This window comes from Lactuca saligna, chromosome 7, assembly GCF_052625555.1.
Source record: "Lactuca saligna cultivar CGN05327 chromosome 7, ASM5262555v1, whole genome shotgun sequence".
Lineage (NCBI taxonomy): Eukaryota > Viridiplantae > Streptophyta > Magnoliopsida > Asterales > Asteraceae > Lactuca > Lactuca saligna.
Window position 1 is genome coordinate 133,355,861 of NC_136423.1, and position 9,046 is coordinate 133,364,906.

Sequence of the window (9,046 nt, forward strand, 5' to 3'; positions counted from 1 at the left end):
ATTAGGTTTTCAGATTTGTCGCTCATTACGACTATTCCTTAGTGTGCGTAAGTTACTTCTTGGACGGATATAGTTGATCAGGCTATATCCTTCCCAGAACTGATTACACATGCTAAGGCGTATTAATAATGTTCGACTCCTCCTCTTTCAATTTATGTTCTCCTAAGTTATGACACCATGCTAGTATAGAATGCATGCAAGTATACTTTAAAACAAGAATTTATTTGTTTTCTAAAAGTACAACTCTTTATATCACTCTAAGAATCAGAGACTTTTAGTCCCAAATGTGTTTATAGTTTGTATATCTTATGTGGTTGACATACTTAATTCACTATAAACCGTGCTCTGATACCAATCTGTCACACCCCCGGACGTTTCCGCCATCCTCGGTTTGGGGGTGTGACATTACAATTTGTAGCTTCACATTTCATCCTCATCGCAATTGTTTAGTACAAACCAATGCGATGATTATTTGGCCTCTTTACAAAGTTCAATGATTTTCTTAGCCGACGTTGTTCGACATTGTAATGAGAACACAGAAAATTGCCTTTTTGGAAGGCCGGGGTCATCATTTCTATCAGGATGGTTGAATTTAATTTGCATACGCTCAATATACATAGAGTAGAATGTCAAAACTTCATCTGCAACATAACCCTCTATTATTGAACTTTCTGGTTTGGCTTTGTTTTTGACATAATTTTTAGTTGTTCATATATCTTTCAAAAGGATACATCCATCTCATGTGTACAGGCCCTCAAAGAATGGTGTCACACCCCCAAATCAGAACAGAGGAAATGTTCGGGGGTGGATGACATCATGTACAGTATCATAACAGTTGAGTAATAGTAAAGAAAGCAAACACAATCATCATAAATATAATTTAAAAGGTTACATTGTTTAGTGAGTTACATGTTTCCAAATAAATTACAATATGATGACAAAATGAGTTTTAACCGGCACCTTAGCGTCCCGTCCTTAAAAGTCGGTGATTACCTATATTATTGATTCCCTGAGAATACAAGTTGTTTTGAAAAAGTGACAACAATTAAGTTGGTGAGTTCATAAGCGTTTTATATGAGAAAATGTATGCCTTTCCGTGTAAAATAATCATGTTTGTTCCAGAAAATCCGATATTTTCCATAAAATGAGTTGTAAGCCGATATTCGTAAAATGATAGTGTTTGTTTTAGGAAATCCAATATTTTCTATAAAATGAGTTGTAGTCTTAAATGTTCCAATACGGAAATGCATAAGTATTTTGCATACTTAAAATAGTGTATGTAGTTTTTATATGTATATAAAAACCATTTAAGTGTTTGTTAGGCCGGTAAACCAAAATGTGTTGCTAACACCCCATGTGAGTTATCATAACCATGCTAGCGACTAGTTGGTATGTAACGACGTTCTTCAGGCGTCGGAATGTTATGAAATTTGTTACCCCAGACCTGCCGGTCTAACTGCAGCTAACAGCTAAGGTGTGTGATTGTCAGTCCCATATAGATCTATACACAAGTATCATGCTTTCCCTACAAGAGATTCTAGTTATAATTATAGGAATTTATGCAGCACTTTAAATGTACCGTGAAGCTGAATGTCATACAAATTTATTCATTAACAGATTTACGTCATATGAAATAAAAAGCTCATTCTTCTTGTAAATGTATGTATCTACCTTTGATAGTGTTTATGCAATGTGAAAAATAATTATATTCTTATATAATTATTTCTTTTGTCCCGAAAGCCTAAAATAATGTGAATGTTCCATAAACTATATTTATTATAGTTTTAACAATGTATGTTCCGTCGAAATGAAAACCTTTGTGTTTTAACAACTTTTGCATGTAAAGTTTATATGTTTGGTAGTAATGTTATTCCGCGTAATTAACATTTTCACGTAAAACGTTCATAAAATAAGAAAACATAAGTAATGGTTTGTATTTTAACATAATTTTTCTTGTGTTTCACTTGTACCCCCCCCCCCCCCCTAAAATATAGAAAAAGGTGTGAGAAATTGTAACACCGTAAATTTTAAAACCAAAATTTTCATTTTTAATTTCATAAAACACCTGCCATTTTAAATAAACACCATTTAATAGTCAACAAAGTTTTCAAAACATTATCAAAATCCAGGATACTCATTCATAAATCTTTTCTCTTGCGTGTACAATCGAGCCGCCGCCTTCCTAAGATCCTGATAAGAACCTGAAACACATAACACGTAACACAGTAAGCACGAAGCTTAGTGAGTTCCCCAAAATACCACATACACATATTAGCCACTCGAGGCTATAACTCTGTAGGAAACTCCGTTCCGATGTGTCTCAGTGGGACCCTCCAGTCCAATAGCTCATTGGACCCTCTGGTCCGGTCTAGCTCGTTGGACCGTCCGGTTCGGTCTGGTTGAGGACTCTCTGGCCTGATAAATCGTTGGACCTTCTGGTCCGGTCTGTAAAACTCCACATGACATAAATCACAAAGAAATAATACACAACATAACACATAAGGCAAGATAACATAATACTAAATGTAAGAACATAAGACCTTTCGGTCACACATAACTACCACTCAAGGTAAATGTCACACCCTGAAAACCTAAGGCGGAAACATTTCTGGGGCGGACTCCACGTTGAGTATCAAATCCAATGTACATAGTAAGCAAAGTAAACAACCATTCCATTACATATTCGAATTTACATTTGTTCAAAAGTAAAGTGTTACAAGTGTTATACATATATCATATGAACAAAAGTTATGAAGAATCTTCCTTACGCTCCGTCTTCTCCAAAAGGATCACTGGGTACCTGTCTTATATCGACCTGAGAATACAAGCAGTTTGAAAATTAGCATAAAGCTGGTGAGTTCATAAGATGCTTGTTTTCTGAAAATGTACAAGTTCCCTTTGGTTTTCCGAAAAGTTTGTTATCCAAGAAATCTCATATTTTCTTTTATGTAAAGTTTAGTTATTTGTTATGTACACGGTTCTGGTTATGTACAATTGTTATCTCAGGAAAATCCTATATTTTCCTAAAAGTAAGTTTAGTTATTGAATCCCAATGTAATGATTGATTATCTTTCATACTTTTTATATTTGCTAGGTATTCTGATATCCTAATTGTGTTACACTTGAATGTACCTAGATGCGTGCCTTCGTATTCGTATTCCTATTCTTAATCATATTCATATTCGTATTTTATATTTTTATTCATATTCATATTCGTATTTGCATTCGCATTCGTATTCGTATTCCAAGTCCTATTCCTAATCCTATTCGTATTCGTATTTGCATTCGTATTCGTATTTGTATTCGTATTCCTATTCCCATTCCTAACCCTAATACTATTCATATTCGTATTCATATTCGCATTTGTATTGTTATTCGCATTCGTATTCGTATTATTACTTTAGTATTCCTATTCGTTCTGTTCCTAGTTTATACTTTCGTATTCGTTCTATACTTAGTTGTATTTTTGTATTCGTTCTGTTCCTAGTTGTACTTTCGTATTATTATTCGTATTAGTTATAATTGATGATTAGTATGAATTATTCGTAGATTATGAAATATAATTTAGATCTTAACACTTTATCAAGAAATCTATGATTTGTCTGAAAGAAAACTTTGTGATTCGAACATTTGAAAATAATAAGTTTGAGTACAACATTTCCTTGTACTTTTGCTTGTATTCCCCCCTGAAAACATTTGAAAAACATTTGAAAAAAGGTAGGGGTATGAACTCATTAATCGAGAAACGTGTCGGATTGGATGCTAAGTGTTGGTTCGGGGCTTGATAACGCATGAGCTTCCTATGTAATATGAAATGATATACAAATGTATCTAATTAGACTTTAACTCACTAATTAGATATGATTATACACTCCAAGACGCGAAAACACTTCAAATCAAGTGTTTGGAGTGACTCAAGTGACATCTAGGGATGTATAAGGCTTGGATATGGAGTTTACTCCTCAAGAGTAAACTCATAAGAGGGTTTACGGCCCTAATGACCCATTCCACATGAGTTTATGGCCGTAAACTCATGGTGGGGTGTTCTATGGTGTCAAATGGTCTTATAACACTTGGGAAAATTGGCTAGGATGAAATCTAGGGCTTATGAATGGATTAAACTCACATATGGACCATCTAATGGAGTTTATGGCCTAAGAAGATGTTATTGGGAGGTTTACGGCCGTAAACATCCATGAAGGTGGTTTTGGTATGATTTAAGGTCCTTAACTTGATTGTGGTTGCTTCTAGACTCATTTATAAGGCTCATGGTGTGTTTAAGTGGCATCTTAACACATAAAAGTGAGTTTAAGGTCTAAGAAGATGAGTTTACGGTCCAAGAATCTTCTTGGGCCATAAACCCAAGCTTGTCCCATTTGTGTGAGTTTTGGAGCATTTCTTGCAAGGTTATAAGGTTCTATACTCTTATGTAAGCTTGTTGGAGGTGTTTAGGGGCAAACTAACACCTAAAAATGAGTTTACTCTCCATGAATTGGTGTTTACGTCCAAGGATGTGCTTGGACCGTAAACTCATGTTTATACTCCAATTGATGAGTTTAATGTGTTCTAAGTGCATGCAACTAGGTCTTTAAGTCATATCTATGCTCAAAATGAGGTTTGGAAGGGTTTTATGGCACAAAAACCCCATTTACATGACTTCACAGCCTAGGGATGTGCTAGGACCATAAACTCATGCTAGTGGTCCTAATCCTCATATAAATCTCGAATTTGAAGGCCAAAGATGTTAAACTAGAAGCTAGGATAATTACCTTGATGTTTTGAAGCTTGATTTGGATGTTTTTGGCTCAAAATCGGATTTTAGAGAAAGAGTAGAGAGATAAAGTAGAGAGAGAGTGGGAAAAGCTTCAAATGAGGCTCTCTCAACTTTATATATGCTGAAAGTTTGGGACACGGTGGAATTCTACGCGATACTGTCGTCAAGTGAGGCTTTTGGTCGTACCCGATTTAATTATTTTTATAACTTGACGGAATAAAATAATTATTTTTCAAATTAATAAATTGAAGTGTTTCCACGGATAACGTATTTGGACAATTATTAAGTCATAACAACAAACTTTAAAAAAATGACTTAATTTAGAAAAGAACGGAAACAATTTAAGACGACGAATTTTTAATGACGTATCGGGTTATCATGACGGAACGAACTTCGGGTTGTCATATTATCCCCCGTTAGAGGAAATTTCATCCCGAAATTCAAATTTTAGATGCGACTCGTGGATTTGGAAAGACAATACAAATACTACTGTTCTATCGGATCATCATGCTTCCAAGTGAATTCGGATTCTCACATGGCATTTCGTTGAACCTTTCACTTATCGGGAGACGGCTTGCTTCATACATTTAATCTCTCGCTCTATGATTTCGATTAGCTCTTACCATAAGGTTTAGACTTTCGTTGATTTCGGTCTCTTCAAAGGGATTACTATGGTTTTATCGGGTAGGCACTTCTTAAGGACAGAGGCGTGGAATACCAGGTGGATGCTACTAAATCCCGAGGGTAGTCGGAGTTCGTAGGTTATGGGATCAATCCTAATGGGGATTTTGAAAAGTGCTATGTACCTCGGGATGCGCGTTTCATAATGTAACGTGCTTTCTTTCTCACCGTTAACTATCTCGACGGTAGACGTTTCGGTTACTAGTTGATGACTATGTTTATGAGGATGTTCGAATGAATAGCTAACAATTCATCTTTCAGTACTAGAATTGAAAAGGATTGCAAGCAGAAGGGTTGTCGAAGAGGAGTATACCTGAGGCAATTGTGGGATCGGCGGCTATCTCACCTTGTCCTATAGCTAGGACTCTTCTTGTGTTGCCAGTTGTTTTTGTATTGGGGAAGTTTCTCTTATAATGTCCGACTTTACCGCAACCAAAACAGGCCTGACTGACGCCCACTCCGGAAGCTTGATTTGTTGGTATTCTGCAACTTCGCGCAAGGTGACCCTCTTGTACACAATTTTTGCAAAATTTCACACGACATGGACCGAGAATGCGGTGGTGGTAACTGCACTGGTTACACCACGGAAGAACACCGACATATCCGGTGACAGGTGCTTGAGCTGAAGAACCGATGACAGAAATAGTGGCAGGAGTAGTGGCAACATGGACTGCCACTATTTGTTGTTTCTTCGAGAACGCAAGTGAAGGCTGACACTTCCCCCTGCCTCCCAAAACTTTCCTTTCTCACCACTTCTTACTGTTGGTTCAGGAGTGGTGGCTGCTTCCTCTACATCCTCACTATGGTCGATCAAGATTTGCGCTAGGCATTTGGCGTTGTCGTATGTATCCGGCTTCGCAGCTAAAATGTTCCCTTTGGTTGGCTGGGTCAACCCCCATATGAACCTCTCTACCTTTTTGCTTTCCGGGGTAACCATCCCCGGACAAAGAAGTGCCAAGTCGCCAAATCTTGAAGTGTAAGCGACGATATCGGAACCTTTCATCTTCAGGTTCCAGAGTTCATGCTCCAGCTTCTGAATTTCACCCCGAGGGCAATACTCCGCATGCAGATGTTCCTTCATAACATCCCAACCCATAGCATTGACTACAGACAGAGTTAGGGATTTGACTCGGCCGTTCCACCAAGTCAGAGCTTTATCAGTGAGCGTGTAGGCGGCGAATTTCACCTTGTCCAATTCTGAACATGCACAGATCTCGAAGATAGATTCGATTTTCTCTAACCACCTAGTTAGAGCAATGATGCCTCCTGTTCCATCGAAGAATGTAGGTTTCACACTCATGAAATCTTTATAAGAACCCTCTTTTCGGTGTCTCTGGCTATCATCTAGATTTTGGGGCTGGGGAGCACCTCCTGAACTACCAGGGTTCATTTGTGACATGGTGGCTGTCACTGCAGTAGTAATGGCTTCCTGAAGTGTTACCAGATCGATTTGAGGAGAAGGTGGTGGTGGAGGGTTGTTGTTGTTATTCTTTGAACTGGGTCTTTTTCTTGGAGGCATCTTGATCTATAAAGATAAGGAAAGAGAGGATGATAAGTCCTCCGAATTGAATCAAGAGATATGATACAAGGGATATCTTATTATGACAAATAAAGAATTCTATTAAGTGATAAAGCAGGAAAGAGTTATCAAAACAGACAAATTATCGCTAAAGGAATGATTGGGGAGCAACGCTGGAATGAGGATTTCTATAATGGTTTTGGCTCGAGAAATACTCCCATAGTATTTCATGTCTCGCTGCAACGACGACTCATTGTTTAGGTATTGGGTAAGTTTTAGGCATGCCGCACACCACAGTCACTCCCAAGCACATGTTGTCCGTGTCTCGAATGAATATAGTTGGCCAGGCTATATTGATCCTAGACACAACTACATAACTGCCCAGGTTTAACCGTAGCGTACAACACCTAATTACTTATGTTTTGCTCTACTTGTAGTTACGGATTTCGACGCTTGGGTATACTTTGTATACTTTTGAAAATACGTATATTTTGAGGTATACTTTTAGTTCAGAGCACTTAGGCCCCTTAGTGTTTATAGTCTTAAACCATGTAAGGTTTGGTATACTAGTTCACTATAAACAAGGGCTCTGATACCAATCTGTCACACCCCGAAAACCTAAGGCGGAAACATATCCGGGGCGGACTCCACGTTGTGTACCAAATCCAATGTACATAGTAAGCAAAGTAAACAACCATTACATTACATATTCGAATTTACATTTGTTCAAAAGTAAAGTGTTACAGGTGTTATACATATATCGTATGAACAAAAGTTATGACGAATCTTCCGTACGCTCTGTCTTCTCCAAAAGGATTGCTGGGTACCTGTCTAATACGGACCTGAGAATACAAGCAGTTTGAAAATCAGCATAAAGCTGGTGAGTTCATAAGATGTTTGTTTTCTGAAAATGTACAAGTTCCCTTTGGTTTTCCAAAAAGTTTCTTATCCAAGAAAATCCAATATTTTCTTTTATGTAAAGTTTAGTTATCTGTTATCTTACACGGTTCTGGTTATGTACAATTGTTATCTCGGGAAAATTCTATATTTTCCTAAAAGTATGTTTAGTTATTGAATCCCAATGTAATGATTGATTATCTTTCATACTTGTTATATTAGCTAGGTATTCTGATATCCTAATTGTGTTACACTTGAATGTACCTAGATGCGTGGCTTCGTATTCATATTCTTATTCTTAATCATATTCATATTCATATTTTATATTTGTATTCATATTTATATTCGTATTCGCATTCGTATTCACATTCGTATTCGTATTCCTAGTCCTATTCCTAATCCTATTTGTATTCGTATTCGCATCCGTATTCGTATTCGTATTCGTATTCGCATTTGTATTCGTATTCGCTTTCGTATTCCTATTCTTATTCCTATTCCTAACCCTAATACTATTCGTATTCATATTCGTATTCGCATTCGTATTTGTATTATCACTTTAGTATTCCTATTCCTTCGGTTCCTAGTTTATACTTTCGTATTCGTTCTATTCTTAGTCGTATTTTCATATTCGCTCTATTCCTAGTTGTACTTTCGTATTCGTATTCTTATTAGTTCTAATTGATGATTAGTATGAATTATTCGTAGATTATGAAATATAATTTAGATTGTAACACTTTATCAAGAAATCTAAGATTTGTCTGAAAGCAAACTTCGTGATTCGAACTATTTGATTAACACAGTTTTTGATATTAAAAACATACAGAATATAGACATTTGAAAATAATAAGTTTGAGTACAAGATTTCCTTGTACTTTTGCTTGTATTCCCCCCTGAAAATATTTGAAAATATTTGAAAAAAGGTAGGGGTATGAACTCACCGGTCGAGAAACGTGTCGGATTAGATGCTAAGTGTCAGTTCGGGGCTTGATAACGCGTGAGGTTCCTATGTAATATGAAATGATATACAAATGTATCTAATTAGACTTTAGATCACTAATTAGATATGATTATACACTCCAAGATGCGAAACACTTCAAATCAAGTGTTTGGAGTGACTCGAGTGACATCTAGGGATGTATAAGGCTTGGATATTGAGTTTACTCCTCAAGAGTAAA